Genomic DNA, 14,421 nt, shown 5'->3' with positions numbered 1-14,421 from the left:
TGGTCTAGAGCTATGGCAAAAAACAGGAGGGGAGGACTCAGATGACAGAAGGTTGGGAAAAACTTGGATAGTAAAAAGGGCACTGGGTTTGGAGTCCTGAAACTGTGTGTAAGCACTGTCCTCCTCCTCCCAGTCGCCGTGGGGACTCATTGACATCATGGATGGGAAAGGGCTCCAGGAACCCTGAGGCCTCTTGGAACATTCCTTATTGTCAGGATAACAACAGGAGGCAGTCTCCACCCTGATCCTCCCACTGGGTCCTGGGCGTGAAGGTGGGAGTTAGCAGTGTGGGGTAAGGTTAGTGTCCACTTCATTCTAGTAACTTTTTTGGTTCATCAAAGAAATTAAGCCCGAAAAGCAAATCTCCCCAAAGATAAAATATTCAAGGGTGGGCACAGTGGCTCATGGCTATAATCCCAGCACTTTGAGAGGCCGAGGTGGGTGGATTGCCTGAGGTCAATAGTTCAAGACCAACCTGACCAACATGGTGAAACCCCATCTCTATTAAAAATACAAAAATTAGCTGGGTGTGGTGGCGGGCACCTGTAGTCCCAGCTACTTGGGAGGCTGAGGCAGGAGAATCACTTGAACCCGGGAGGCGGAGGTTGCAGTGAGCTGAAATTGTGCCACTGCACTCCAGCCTGGGTGACACAGCGAGACTCTGTCTCCAAAAAAAAAAAAAAAAAAACCAAACAAACAAACATAAAAAAACATAAGTTGTCCAAACACTGTTAGGTATACTTTGCTCTCCTGAAGTGGTGTCTAAAACTCAAGCCACAGGAAGGTTTAGAACATGAGGCTGTTGTTGGTGTCAGTTTGGTAGTCAGTACAGTTCCTGAGCACCAGGAACAGGGCAGTCTGGAATTGGTCACCAAGGGGAAGTGACCTCTCTGTGGCCCAGGGAGTTGCTATTGTTGCAAGACTGAGAACTCGGTGCTCCCGATCCTGGGGGCTTCCTCTTACAAACTTTCCATCTTGATGTTGGTGGGTGTGTTCCTGCCCACTTCACTCCCCAGGCCCCAGTGGCGGCGAGCTTGACCAGCATGGGCACTGGCAGACTGTGAAACAGGGGATTTCCTTCAGCATTTCTGCAGTCACCACAGCTGAATCCCTCTGTTTGTTTACTTCTTACTGTCAGTCGTCACCTACTCCTGGAAGGTAAGCTGAATGAGGACAGAGCCTTGTTCTCACTGGTGTTCCCAATACCTTTTGCAATGTCTTGCGCTTAATAAGGATGGTTGAAGAAGCAAATCAATGGGAAGGACCAGAATGTAATCTTAATGTTCAGCTTCCTCACAAGGCTCCGGACAGACTCCTTAGAGCATGACTGCGAAATACAGAATTGGGAGTGAATTGGAAATTGGCTTTGTCTTGCCCCTGTGACCTCTCAATCTAAAAAAAGTATTAAGGACTGAATCCTTTTAAAATGAGAGTTTAAGGCATTTAAAATTGCTCTGAGTTCAAAAATCTGAAGCAATATTTAAGGCGCACTGGTATGCTTTCATTAGTTGCCTAAGTCACAAAAATGTTCCCTTTGGGGCTGGATCCAGGGAACAAGAGGGTTCCAGGTGGTTTCATGGGACAGCGAGGCAGCAGGAGGGTGGTTTGCCCCAGTTCACTCTGGAGAGGTAACGTGACTAAATGAGTAGGGCTGACCAGTGCCTAATGCTCACCCCAGCTCACCACCACTTTGCTTTCAATGGGAACTCAAATCCTGATTCTTCCCTTAGCAGCCATAGGACATTAGGCAAGTCACATCACTTCCTCTAATGGGGATAATCATGGTTCCTATGTTATGAGGAGCTGGGGAACTGTTTTAAGAATTAAATAAATGCGTGCATGTAAAGTCCTTAAAACAGTATCCTGTCCATAGTAGGTGCTCAAAAAATATCAGCTTTAATCATTATTTCTTCCATTTTCTCTTTCTCTAATATAATGAGACCAATTCCAAGAATATAAAAGCATTGCAAATTAGTTTAAGGGAAAATATGATTTACGGTCTCTAACAAATAAAGTGTACATTTGGAAGGATGATGTAAATTCCAAGAGACAAATGTTATCAGTGAGTTGGGGGTTTTCCCTCCTACAGTTTCAGCAACTTTCCTAAAGATGTGTGATCTCTGTTTATAAACCCCAAGCACTCAAAATGTTAGAGGTTTTACTGAAGTCAATGTGGGTGACCTCTGTTTTTAATCAACAGGCAAACTGAAAAGACTCCCTAAAATTTAATAGCTATAGCTCCATTTGTTTTTTTATCACCAAATTAACAGTAAACCACAGATTTATAATTATTGCCTGAAATATTATACTTTGAAATGTAATATACTGATTGTGATAATTTGCAGAGAAAATCAACTTATACATAATGGATTTTTATGTCCCTAAATTACTGAAATTATTTTTGACCTAAAAGGGATTGCACATAGTTTAACTTTCCCTGAAATTTTCATTCACCCCACCCCATCTCTTCCAAATGCAACAGAATCTTTTTCCCCAAGGTGTCAATATTAGAGGGAATCATAATTTCTACTCTGGAACCCTTCCCTCTTCCTTGGAATTTGCTTCCCATGACTGCACACACTTAGGTCCCTCTCCTCTCTCTTAAGTTCAGCTCCCAGCTCGAGAAACCAAAGTCCCAGTATGCAAGGACAGGGGTGGTCTGTTCTCGGGATCTTCAGGGAATAAGCTACACCCATCTTCCTGTCAAAGGCATTTCCCAATTATTCTCCTGAAAGACCCAGGCAGTCTCCCTTCTGGGAAGAAGGGGAAAGGGTATGGATACGCATGCCTCACTCCCTGCCACCTATTAACATGTAGTTGAATTCTAGAATCGTAACTTGCTTTGTATATCCTGCAGTGTTAATTCCCATTTTACTGATGAGGAAAGGGTGGGTGGCTGTAGGGTGACATCAAATAGGCCATTTCTTCAACAGGATTTTGCTTGGTTCTGTTTTGAGCACCTTCTGTGGGCCAGACGCTGCATTAGGTGCTGTCGACACGATGATGAGCAAGACAGTTCTACATCTCCCTGGAGCCTGAATATCTTTATCTGTATAGTGGGGACAAAAATCCCACAATAATGACTTGGCCCTTCTCAAGGGGTTGTGTGGAGATCAGCTGAGCTAATGGAGGAGAAAGTGCTTTGTAAAATATTAAGGCACGATACCAATATGAAGAATGATCAGATACAGAGTGAAAGTAGATGTTAAAAAAGAAGGCTTGTTTTTCTGCACTCTTTATTAAATGATAATAACAACAACCACTTATTGTGCACCTACTGTTTGCCGGCCGTTTTACACACATTCTTGCAAGACCTCACAGCAACCCCCAAGAGAGCTGTATGATCTCTTGCAGGGGCCAGGGCAGCTTGCCCTAGGTCATGCAACTCGTGTGTCTTGGAGCCAGGATTTCAGCCAGCACAACCTGCCCATTTCCCTTTTGGCAGACTCTCATGCAGGCTGTGGGGAGGGCCTAGGTATCCTGGAGAGAAGGGTCAAGGAAAGGCTGAAGGTAGAATGGAAGAGGAAGGAAGAATAAATGCATCTCCCTCAGGATCACCCAGGCCAAGATGAGCCCTGGGGGTGCCAGGGAACTTCTCAGGAAACAGGCAATCAGGGACAAAGACTTAAGGGTTTGGTAAGAGTTTCTAAACCTTTGTGACTTCCTCTTATTGGTTCTTCCATTATTCAGGCCTTCTGCCTATAGGAAGAAGCAGTGAAACACAGCCTCTGTCTACCTGTATGTATTAAGTGCCTATTACAGTGCCAGGCAGGCACAAGGAGATGGGCTGGGGGGATGTCTTTTCAGAGGCAGGAGGAAGAGAGGTGTTGAGGAGTCCTGTGATGCACCCATTGTGTCTGAGAATGAGAACACCAAAGGACTGAGAGCTTGGGGGTGGCTCGAAAGAGGAACGGAAAGCCCATGAGTCTCTAGGGCTTTCAGGGAAGAAGAGACGGGGAACAGGGGGGCATGAGCCCAACCTGGTCCTGAACTGAGTGGGCCAAGAAGGGAGAGGACTTGGCCCTCACCCCGCCACAGGCTGTCACAGGGCTGAAATTGGGCTTGGGCTGGGCTGTGTCCTCCTTGGCCCTCCAAGCCCTGAAGTTCCTCTTCCTCCTCCCTCCTCCCTCCCCTGCTCCACAAGCACCCACTCTTGCATTCTCTGGGAATCAAAGGCTAAAAATAAACAGTTGCCACCAGACTCTGGGCCCAGAGGGGAATGGGTTCCACAGGAGTATTGCGGACTGTGGGTTGGGGCTGGGGCAAGGGGATGGAAGGTGGGGGAACAGCTAAAGGTCTTAGGACCCCCTCAAGTTGTGATGCAAATAGTACCGCTGTCCCCCACCCTGGCTCTGGAAGAGCCAAGCCTTCTAGCCTTCAGCTCCATGACCTTCTACAGCTGGGGCTATTTGGATCCTGGGCAATGTCACTGTGCCTGCTGGAGAGATAGAGCATGTGGCAAAAAATAGCTTCACCTCCTTGCAGTATTCCTACCCATAACTGGACTCAGAGAGTCTTTATCAGTCCAAAGGCATTCTCCCAGTGGAGCAAAGGTGCCTTTCTGGGAAGGCAGAACCCGTGACTCCTCAGCCCAGAGAGGACTTAGTGGGGTTCTCCTTACTGAAAGCATCACTGGAATCCTTTGGAAGAGAGTCCAATTTTTGGGGTGGAAGGCAGGGTGGGGAGTGGGGGCCGATGTCAACGAGCAGCACACATCTGTCATCTAAGAAACCTTGTTGGGTCTTAGCTGTCCCACTCTTCTGTCTGTGTCACTGACAAACACAAGTCCACTTCCAAAACTTACTTGATGGATTCATGGAATATTCCAACTGAGTCATTGCCCAGACTTTTGTCTCTAGGAATCCAGGGGCTGGGAGACCCTCCCTGGCTCTGTGTTAACTCCATATTTAGCCATAAAGAGACTGCGCCTCCAGGGACAGGGACCCTGGTGCCTCTGAAAATATTAATAAGAACAATAATAACAACACTAGCTATAATGCACGGAGCACGGCTGATGTACCAGGCATTGTGGTCATGACTTTATGTGGATTATCTCCCTTAATCCTCACAACAACCCATGTTATCGTTTCATACCCATTTTATAGGTAGGAAAAATGAGACCCAGGGAGATTAAGTTGCTACCATTTGCACACACATAGTGATGGAGCCCAGGTGAGATGTTTTACATCAGCCTGACTCCAGATCCTGTACTCGGAGCCTCATAGAAAATGTTCTGTTTCAGATGAAGGACCCACCAGGGAATGGGAAAGAAAGGCTACAAGACCAGTGGCAGGAGCTCCCAGAACATTCCCTGGAGAGCTTTCACTGTGCCCCGTCCACTGCTGTGTCCCCACAATTGCATTCTGCAACCCCAGTAGCAACGGCTCGGCCAGAGGTCGAGCCACCCTGACCTCTCAGGCCCTTGCATATGCAGTTCCATCTGCCTCAAAGGCCCTTCCCTCTGCTCTGAACTTGGCCAACTCCTGCCCAGCTTAACAGCTCTTTCCTCAGAGAAGCCTGACTTGGCCAGATTCAGTCCCACCATGCCATGCCATTCTGTCTTACAGGCTCTAGCACAGTTGTTATGGAAATGTGTGTTAGAATTTGTGGTATTTATCTCTGAAGGGAATGTAAGCAGGAACCGTGTCTATCTTGTTCATGGAGGTATTCCTGCAACTTAGCCCAGTGCCTGGCACATAGTAAGTGTTCAGTAAGTACTTTTGAACGAAGGAAGGAAGGAGCAAATGAGTGAATGAATGATTTGTCAAACATTGACTAAATGATTGAACCAGTAATCTCAAATGCATTTGGCTGATGGGATGTAGCAGCCGTTGCGCAGAGCAGGAGGGAGGCTGTGGGGAAGATGCTACCATGAGAGACGGTGCCTCCCCGGGGGCGGTGACGGAGAGATAGAGGAAGGAACTGGGTGGCCTGCGATGAACTAGATTACCCTAAGACTCCATCCAACTTTGAAACACTGTGCCTTGATGTGAGGATGGGCTGGCGTCCCAGATGTCAACCCTTTAAGGTCATGGTCCCCCAGGCCCTCCTCGTTTACCTGAAGAATCTATCGGAGTAAATCCCACCCTGTGAGTTCTAAACCTTGTGAGGAAAGAGCTGCATAAAATCGCTTTGAAATGGTCATGGTGGAAGCTGCTCCAAAGCAGCTCATTCTGGGGGTGGGATTCCTGAGGGCATTCGCTTTCTAATCACATATTTCTGTAATGATTTCTCGCTCCCTTTATTTCTTCCCAACAAACATATATTATCTTTGTATTAAGAGTAACAAAGCCGGCCAGGCGCGGTGGCTCACGCTTGTAATCCCAGCACTTTTGGGAGGCCGGGGTGGGCAGATCACGAGGTCAGGAGTTCGAGACCAGCCTGACCATGGTGAAACCCTGTCTCTACTAAAAATACAAAAATTAACCGGGCATGGTGGTGCACACCTGTAATCGCAGCTACGCAGGAGGCTGAGTCAGGAGAATCACTTGAACTTGGAGCTTGCAGTGAGCTGAGATCGTGCATTGTGCCACTGCACTCCAGCCTGGGCAACAGAGTGAGACTCTGTCTCAAAAAAAAAAAAGTAGCCAAGTCAAGTTATTAAGGATGTCTTCAAATATTTGGGGGGTAGAAGTGCCTATTCTTTAAGGAGTTTCTGGTTTGCAGAAAATGAGGAAAAGGGAGGAAAGAGAGGCTGGGAGTGAGTGGCTAAGTCAGAATGACAATACCACTGATGACTTGTTTTTCTTATTTTGACAATTAACATGCAGTAAAATTGTCTTGTGTGTGTGCTACAATTTTTTTTTTTTTTAAGAGCCTTGCTGCAGTGGTGCCATCTTAGCTCAGTGCAAGCTTTGCCTCCTGGGCTCAAGCGATTCTCCCACCTCAGCCTCTCGAGTAGCTGAGATTCCAGGTGATCACCACCATGCCCAGGTAATTTTTGCACATTTTATAGAGATAGGGTCTCACTATGTTGCCCAGGCTAGTTTCAAACTCCTGGGCTCAAGTGATCCACCCACCTTGGCCTCACAAAGTGCTGGTATTAGAGGTATGAGTTGCTGTGCCCAGACAGTTCTACAAATGTTAACATATACGTAGATTTGTGTAACCACTATTGCAATTAGGATATAAATCAGTTCCATCAGTCCAAAAAACTAGCTTGAGTTGCCCTTGGTAGTCACACCCTTCTCCCAGCCCTGACTCCTGGCAACCACTGATCTGCTCTCCATCACCCTAGCTTTGTCTTTCAAGAATGCTGTGTAAATGGAATCATATAACACATAACCTTTTGAGACTGGCTTCTTTCACTCATTTGTTGCATGCATCAGTGGTGCGTACCATTTTACTGCTGAGTAGGTTTCTAGTGGTGGACTAGTAGGCAAACCACAGTCTATTTACCCATTGAGCAACATTTGAGTTGCTTCTAGTTTTTAGTGATTGTGAATAGAGCTGCTATCAACATTTGTGTACAGGTTTTTGTGTGCCTGTAAGTTTTCATTCCTCTAGGGAAATTACCTAGGAATGGGATGGCTGAATTATATGTTAAATAAAAGTTTCGCTTTATAAGAAACTGCCAAACTGTTTTCAGGGAGGCTGCAGCATTCTGCAATCCTACTAGCAATGTATGAGGGTTGCGGTCAATCTTCATCCTGCCAGCATTTGTTGTCAGAGTTTTGGGGGTTTTTTTGTTTATTTTTTAAGCCATTCTGATAGGTATGCGGTGGTATCTCATCAGGGTTTTGTTTTACATTTCCCTAATGGCTAATGCTGTGGAATAGCTTATCATGTACTTATTTGTATCCTGTCTGGTGAGCTCTCTGATCAAGTCTTTGGGCCATTGCTCAGTTTCTCTTCTTACATTGAGTTTTGAGGGTTCTTTTTATATTCTGGATACTAGTCTTTTGTGACATATGTGATTTGCAAATATTTTTCCCCCAGGCTACAACTTGTCTGTTCCTATTCTCAGTGGTCTTTGTCATAGAGCAAACATTTCTAGTTTTGATGAAGAAAATTTTAATCAATTTTTAAATTTCATAGATCATACTTTTGGTGTCACATGTAAGAACTCTTCGCCTCATATTATCATTTCTGATCACTTTCTTTGTGCCAGCCCACATTGCATAATCATTTAATCTTCACTACAATCCTATATTGTTAGTACTAGTCTTATATAACCTCATAATACAGATGAGGAAACTGAGGGACAGAGAGCTTAATAATTTTCCTAGGACTCACACAACATTCACTGGCAGAGCTGGGATTCAATCGCATGCTCCAAGACGTCAGGGCCCAGCCTTGTCACCACTAGGATCAGGTTGACACGCTGCCCATAGAAACCCTTACTGGAAAGCCAGCAGGGCAAGGAACATTTGCTGCATCTTGTCATTTGGGTCTTAGCTTAAACGTCACCTCCACAGGGAGATCGTCCCTAGCTACCCCATCTAAATAGGCCCTCTCTTCCCCTCCCCTCCGTTTTCACCTCGCCCTCTCTTCCCCCCTTTCTTTCCCTTCTTAATTGAGCATGAGTCTCTCCATGGCACTTTTCTTTTCTTTTCTTTTCTTTTTTTTTTTTTTGAGACGGAGTCTAGCTCTCTTGCCCGGGCTGGAGTGCAGTGGCCGGATCTCAGCTCACTGCAAGCTCTGCCTCCCGGGTTTACGCCATTCTCCTGCCTCAGCCTCCCGAGTAGCTGGGACTACAGGCGCCCGCCACCTCGCCCGGCTAGTTTTTTGTATTTTTTAGTAGAGACAGGGTTTCACCGTGTTAGCCAGGATGGTCTTGATCTCCTGACCTCTTGATCTGCCCATCTCGGCCTCCCAAAGTGCTGGGATTACAGGCTTGTGCCACCGCGCCTGGCCTTTGGCACTTTTCATTACCTACAATTTGCTAGTTTTATTCTACAACTTGTTTTCTTCTACATAATTTCTTCCTTCCCCACTTAAGGTCAGCTGAGTGAGAGGAAGGACCTTATCTTTCACCTCTTCATCTCCAGCTTCTGTGCCTGGCACAGAGTGAGTGCTCAGCAAATATTTGCTAGCACTGTTAGTGGATGGATAATTGAATAGATGAATGGATGGATAAGTTGCCTCAGTTGGGGAAACCTGGCTGCTTGAGCAGGAAGAAGCTGCCGCCTTGGAATTAATCAGGTCCTAGCTGGAAAGAATGGAAAGGCATCTTCCATATGAACATATTTGTTTGTGTATATAAACATTATGTACGACATTTGTGTTTAAAAAATAGAATATTGTAATACATGTCTATTCTAATATATGCATAGTCTATCTCTGGAAGGATACAAAAGAAGCTGGTGTGCTGACTGCCTTCTTGGGGTAGAGATGGACTAAGATATTGGCTACAATATTAGGATGAGAATGAGACTCACTTTTCACTATATAACCTTCTATTCATCTTGGTACCCTGGGCATGTGTTGCATATTCAGAGCTTATATTTCTTTTAACAATAATAATGATATAAGATTTCTCTCCCTGGGAGGCTGGCATCAGAACAAGCCAAGAGGTTAATCAGAGGAAGTTGTTTAGAAGACAATTAACACCTCTCCAACCAGCAGCTTCTTTGTAGGAACTGAGGCAAGGTCAATCTTAATGCAGAAAAGGTTTTGCAAGGCTAAATGGACAGGCAACATTTATTAAGTCATTACTAATGAGCAATGCTTATTAATATTTGGAATATGATACATGCTCACTGCAACAATTCAAACTTAAAGATGTATCTGAAGCAAAACTAACACCTTCCAATCCAACTCTTTTGACATACTGTAATCAGAAATTTGATTTTCCTACTTTTATTTGATAAAGTATTCCGTGTCATTTGGGTATATTTATTGTTTGTTTTCTATAAAAATGGTATCAAACCATAGACATTATTCTTTTTTGTTTTCTGTTTTTTGAGACAAGACCTCTCTCTGTTGTCCAGGCTGGAGTGCAATGGCACAATCATAACTCCCTGCAGCCTCTATCTCCTGGGCTCAAATGAGCCTCACTTCAGCCTCCCAGGTAGCTGAGACTACAAATGCACATCACCACCATGACCAGCTAATTTTTTCTAATTCAAATGATTGATTTTTTTTTTTTTTTTTTTTTTTCCCAGAGGCAAGGTCTCACTTTGTTGCCCAGGCTTGTCTCGAACTCCTGGACTCAAGGGATCCTCCCTGGCTGGCCTCCCAAAATGCTGGGATTACAGGTGTGAGCCACTGCACCTGGCCAACACTATTCGTTAACATCTTTTTTTCACTCCACATTTTGGAGATAATTTTAAGTTGATACACATGGAGCTACTTCATTTGTTTTAAGAGTTACATAATGGCCGGGCACAGTGGCTCACACCTGTAATCCCAGCACTTTGGGAGGCTGAGGCGGGTGGATCACAAGGTCAGGAGATCAAGACCATCCTGGCTAACACGGTGAAACCCCATCTCTATTAAAAATACAAAAAATTAGCCAGGTGTGGTGGGGGCGCCTGTAGTCCCAGCACCTGTAGTCCCAGCTACTCGGGAGGCTGAGGCAGGAGAATGGCGTGAACCTGGGAGGCGGAGCTTGCAGTGAGCAGAGATAGCGCCACTGCACTCCAGCCTGGGCGACAGAGCCAGACTCCATCTCAAAAAAAAAAAAAAAAGGAGTTACATAATATGCAATTGTATTGATGGGAGCAGGCTATTTCTAGTTTCTTGTTGTTACAAAGATGTTGCAATGAATAATCTTGTACCTAGCTAGCTAGGGAGTTTATGTGTTATTACTTTCATTTCTGAAAGTTGTCTCGTATTTTTGGTCATAATATTTTGGAAAAATTTTCCTACAAGACTGTAATGTTTTACAACCAACAATGGGTATGATCGAGTTGGTTTTCTTACTCTGCCATCAGCTATAAACGTTACCAATCTTTTTGTTTCTGCCAATATTAGGAGACATATGGGAACTCACTATTTAATTTTTATTTCCCTACTTATACATATGCTTATGGGCCATTTTCATTTCCTCTTCTGTATACTGTTCACATTATTTGCCAAGTTTTCCATAGGGTTATTCATTTTTCCCCCCAGTTCACTTGTAGGAGTGTGTTCATGCCGGGGACAGTAAGCCTTTGTCATACGAAGTTTAAATGTTTTATCCTGGACTCTCATTTATCTCTTGACCTTGTTTGTGGTGTCTTCTGTTATACAGAAGTTTAAAATTTTTATGCAATCAGATCTCTCTATTTTTTCCTTTACGGCTATTAATAACCACGGATGTTTGTGTAACCCAGTGGTTTTCATACTGTGTTTCCTAACCTTAGGGTTTCATGGGGATGAATGGATGTCAAGAGGGAGGGGGTGAATGGAGCTGCTGGCTGTCAGGAACTCACCATTTCCCCTTCCTCTGTTTTTATTGATCCTTTACATGCTACCGCTAATGCTATAGTGGAGGAGAGCCTGGGCTCCGGAGCCAGAATTCTTGGGCAAGGCACCTAACCTTTCTAGGCTTAGTTTCTTAGTTTCTCAGTCTATAAACTGGGGGTTTAGAATAGTGCCTGCCCCTAGAATTGTGGTGAGGCTCCAGTGATTTGATCCATGGAAAGCCACCTCTTCACTTACCTTGTGCCCAACACTGTGCTAGGCAATATACATACATATATTCTCAGTCAGTCCTCACAGCTACCTATCTGCCTGAGAGGCCAGTAGGATTATTCTTATTTTACAGAGGAGGAAACTTAGGCCCAGAAAGCCTAGGTAACTTACCTAAGGGGACAAAGGTAGTAAGTGATGAAGCCAAGATTTACACCCTGGTTTCTGCATGCCTTTAAGACCTTGGTTGTTATTTCGTCCTCTCTCCTTACCACATTGATATTCATTGAGCACCTACTATGCTCCAGTCCAGTGCTAGGTGCTGAGGAGACAGCAGAGAATCTGACAGTCTCCTTTTCTTGATGCTTACGGTCTAGTGGGTGAGGCAGTGATCGACAATTAGACAATTGCAAATTGTGGGTGTCATTGTGCACTGTGTAATGAGAGATAATCATACCAATTGTGATTTCAAGCTGGGGAATCAGGAGAGGCCTTTCTAACAGAATTCTGTTTGAGCTGAGACATAAAGGATGAGTAGGGAAGGCCAGTTCGAAACCGCAGCATATCAAATGGGTGGCTCTCTGGCGGAGAAAGAGCTTGGCAGTCTCCAAGAATGGAAAGGTCAATATGGCGGACAAGCAGTATATGTGAGGGCAGTAGATGCCAGGGCATACAAGCCCCTTGTGGGCGTAGGTGAAAGTTTGAACTTTATTATAAATGCAGCAGGAAGCCATGGAGGGTTTTAGAAAGAGAATGCTGGAATCTGGCTGTACTTTAAAAATATCACTTTGTGAACATGTTCATACGTTACAGCAATTCTACTCCCAGGCAGGTAGGTACCCGACAAAAATGCACACTATGTGCACCAAAGACCAGAATTTTAACAACTGCCCTCTTTGTAATAACCCTAAACCACAAGCCACTCAAATGCCTCTCAGTGCTTGACTGAATAAAGGATTATATAGTCACACAATGAAACACCACACAGCAATGAAAATGAATAAATTATAACCACATAATGGTATGGAAGGATCTCGCAAAGGTAAATGAGTTAAGGCAGACATCAAACAGTATACATGATATGAATCCATGTATATAAAGTTCAAAAATAGAGCTGAAACTAATCTACAGTGTTAGAAGTCAGGATAATGGTAGCCCGGGGGGAGATATGGAAGTGACACGGAAGGGGCATGGAGTGGGCTTCTGGTAATACTCTGTTCTTCATTTGGGTGCTGGTTACGTGGGTGTGTTCCATTTAGACGAACCCATCAAGTTGAACATTTATGATCTGTGCACGAGTCTCTCCGTATGTTCCTTTCTGGCCAGTATGTGAGTGTTGAACTAGAAAGGGGGCTCATGCAGCCTTGGGGAGATGAGGTAGGGGCTGTTGAAGAATTCAGGTGAATGATGGCTGGCTAGAGGGATGGTGGGGGCCAGGGAGACCTGAGGACAGAGCAGGGACACGTGTTGGAGAAAAGCTGGTGAGGGTATCAGCACTGCCTCTCCACTTCTGGCATGAGCACCTGGGAGGTGTCAGAACTGAGATGGAGAAGGTGAGGGAGGAGCAGTTTTGAAGAGGATAACAGAACCCAAGACCTTCATTTTGGACATGTAAAATTTGAAATGTCTCCAAAAGATGACATCATGGGAGCAGATAGGTGTCTGGTGAGATTTCATTTTAAAAAACAAAAAAAGATTCTGCTGCTTAAGAGAAAAATAAAGTTTGAAAAAAGTTGCCACCATTCTGGCAGTTTTTTCTTTTACAAAGCACTTTCAGTTCCATTATCTCATTCTATTTAATTTCATGACAAAGATTCTTGTCTTTGAGGTGTGGGTGGGGTGAGGGGAATGTGATGTCTTTATGTAGAAATTAGAGAGATATTCATGTGTGTGCTGTTACTGGAACATGCTATATTTATCCATTAAAAGAGAGCAGGCCTGGGATGGGAGCCTGAGCTAACCCGTGGAGGGCATCAGCCGTGATGAGAAGGCTGATTGGGGTTCTGGGAGTTTGGCTTTCACTGCAGTGGGGCTGAGCCAAGTGGTCTAAGACCCAAATTTAGTGGACAGAGATGCTTTTAGACAGCCTTGGGACCCTGGGGACAAGGCACAATTGCTGGAGATTCAGTCCCTATCCCTGCCTTCCCCTGAAGAATACGGATCACACTTCTCCCCTGCTTACCTCTTCCAAGGCTTCCCATCGTTCCCAGGAAAGAATCCTCAGTTCTGGCCACGAGGAGGCTTTGCATCTCTGCAGCCTCATCTTTTACTCATTTTATGGGTTCTTTCTGTTCAAGCCATGCAGGGCTTTCTTTCTGTCTGTTGAATGTGCTGCATTCTTCCTAATCTCCAGGTCTTTTTGTAGGCTTTTTTCTGTGCCTGGGATACTTGGTCACTCGTCTTTGTACTTACCTGTATGCATCCTTCAAGTCTCAGGTCAAAACCATTTTCTTCAGGAAGGCTTCTGCATTCCCTAAACAGCCTGAGCCCTGCCCTACTCACTCAGGTCATCCAGCACTGCCCTTGATCTGAGCCCTACTCCTCTTTCAGCATCTGTCTTCCCCACCAGACTGCGAGCTCCAGGGCAGAGGGTACTGTGTCTGCCTTGTCACAGTCAGCCTGTCTCCTACTCCCTAGCATCGGGTACTAAACATGTCCTCACAGCCATGTGCTTTTCTTGCCCTCTGGGCTAAACTGATAACCTTGAATCTGGGCATCCCTTTGTCCACATCCCCAAGCCCCAGTGAGACTCAGCGTTCACTGTGCACTCAGGGGCTTGTGTGTGGATTTGCAAAATCCCCTGAAAATGCTCATGACCATAACTGACTCCACACCTACTTTTTCTTTTTTTTTTTTTTTTTTTTT

The 14,421-nt window shown here is 45.0% G+C and overlaps 1 long non-coding RNA gene across 2 annotated transcripts in view; it reads left to right on the top strand.

The window, feature by feature from the left end:
• Positions 1–214: 214 nt before the first annotated feature.
• Positions 215–14,421, top strand: part of LOC108532099 (uncharacterized) — a 37,618-nt gene continuing 23,411 nt past the window's right edge. Inside the window, exons 1-3 of one of the 2 annotated variants that reach the window (XR_001886356.1) lie at positions 215–297; positions 1,017–1,158; positions 2,934–3,126. This is a non-coding gene — a long non-coding RNA (uncharacterized LOC108532099). Of the gene's footprint in view, positions 298–1,016; positions 1,159–2,933; positions 3,127–14,421 lie in introns of those variants that run through there. The other variant, XR_001886355.1, reaches the window with a different exon arrangement.

The sequence above is a fragment of the Rhinopithecus bieti genome, unplaced genomic scaffold, assembly GCF_001698545.2.
Source record: "Rhinopithecus bieti isolate Rb0 unplaced genomic scaffold, ASM169854v2 scaffold_7673, whole genome shotgun sequence".
NCBI lineage: Eukaryota > Metazoa > Chordata > Mammalia > Primates > Cercopithecidae > Rhinopithecus > Rhinopithecus bieti.
Note: the sequence above shows the minus strand (reverse complement) of the source record. Positions and strands in the feature narration are given on the sequence as shown.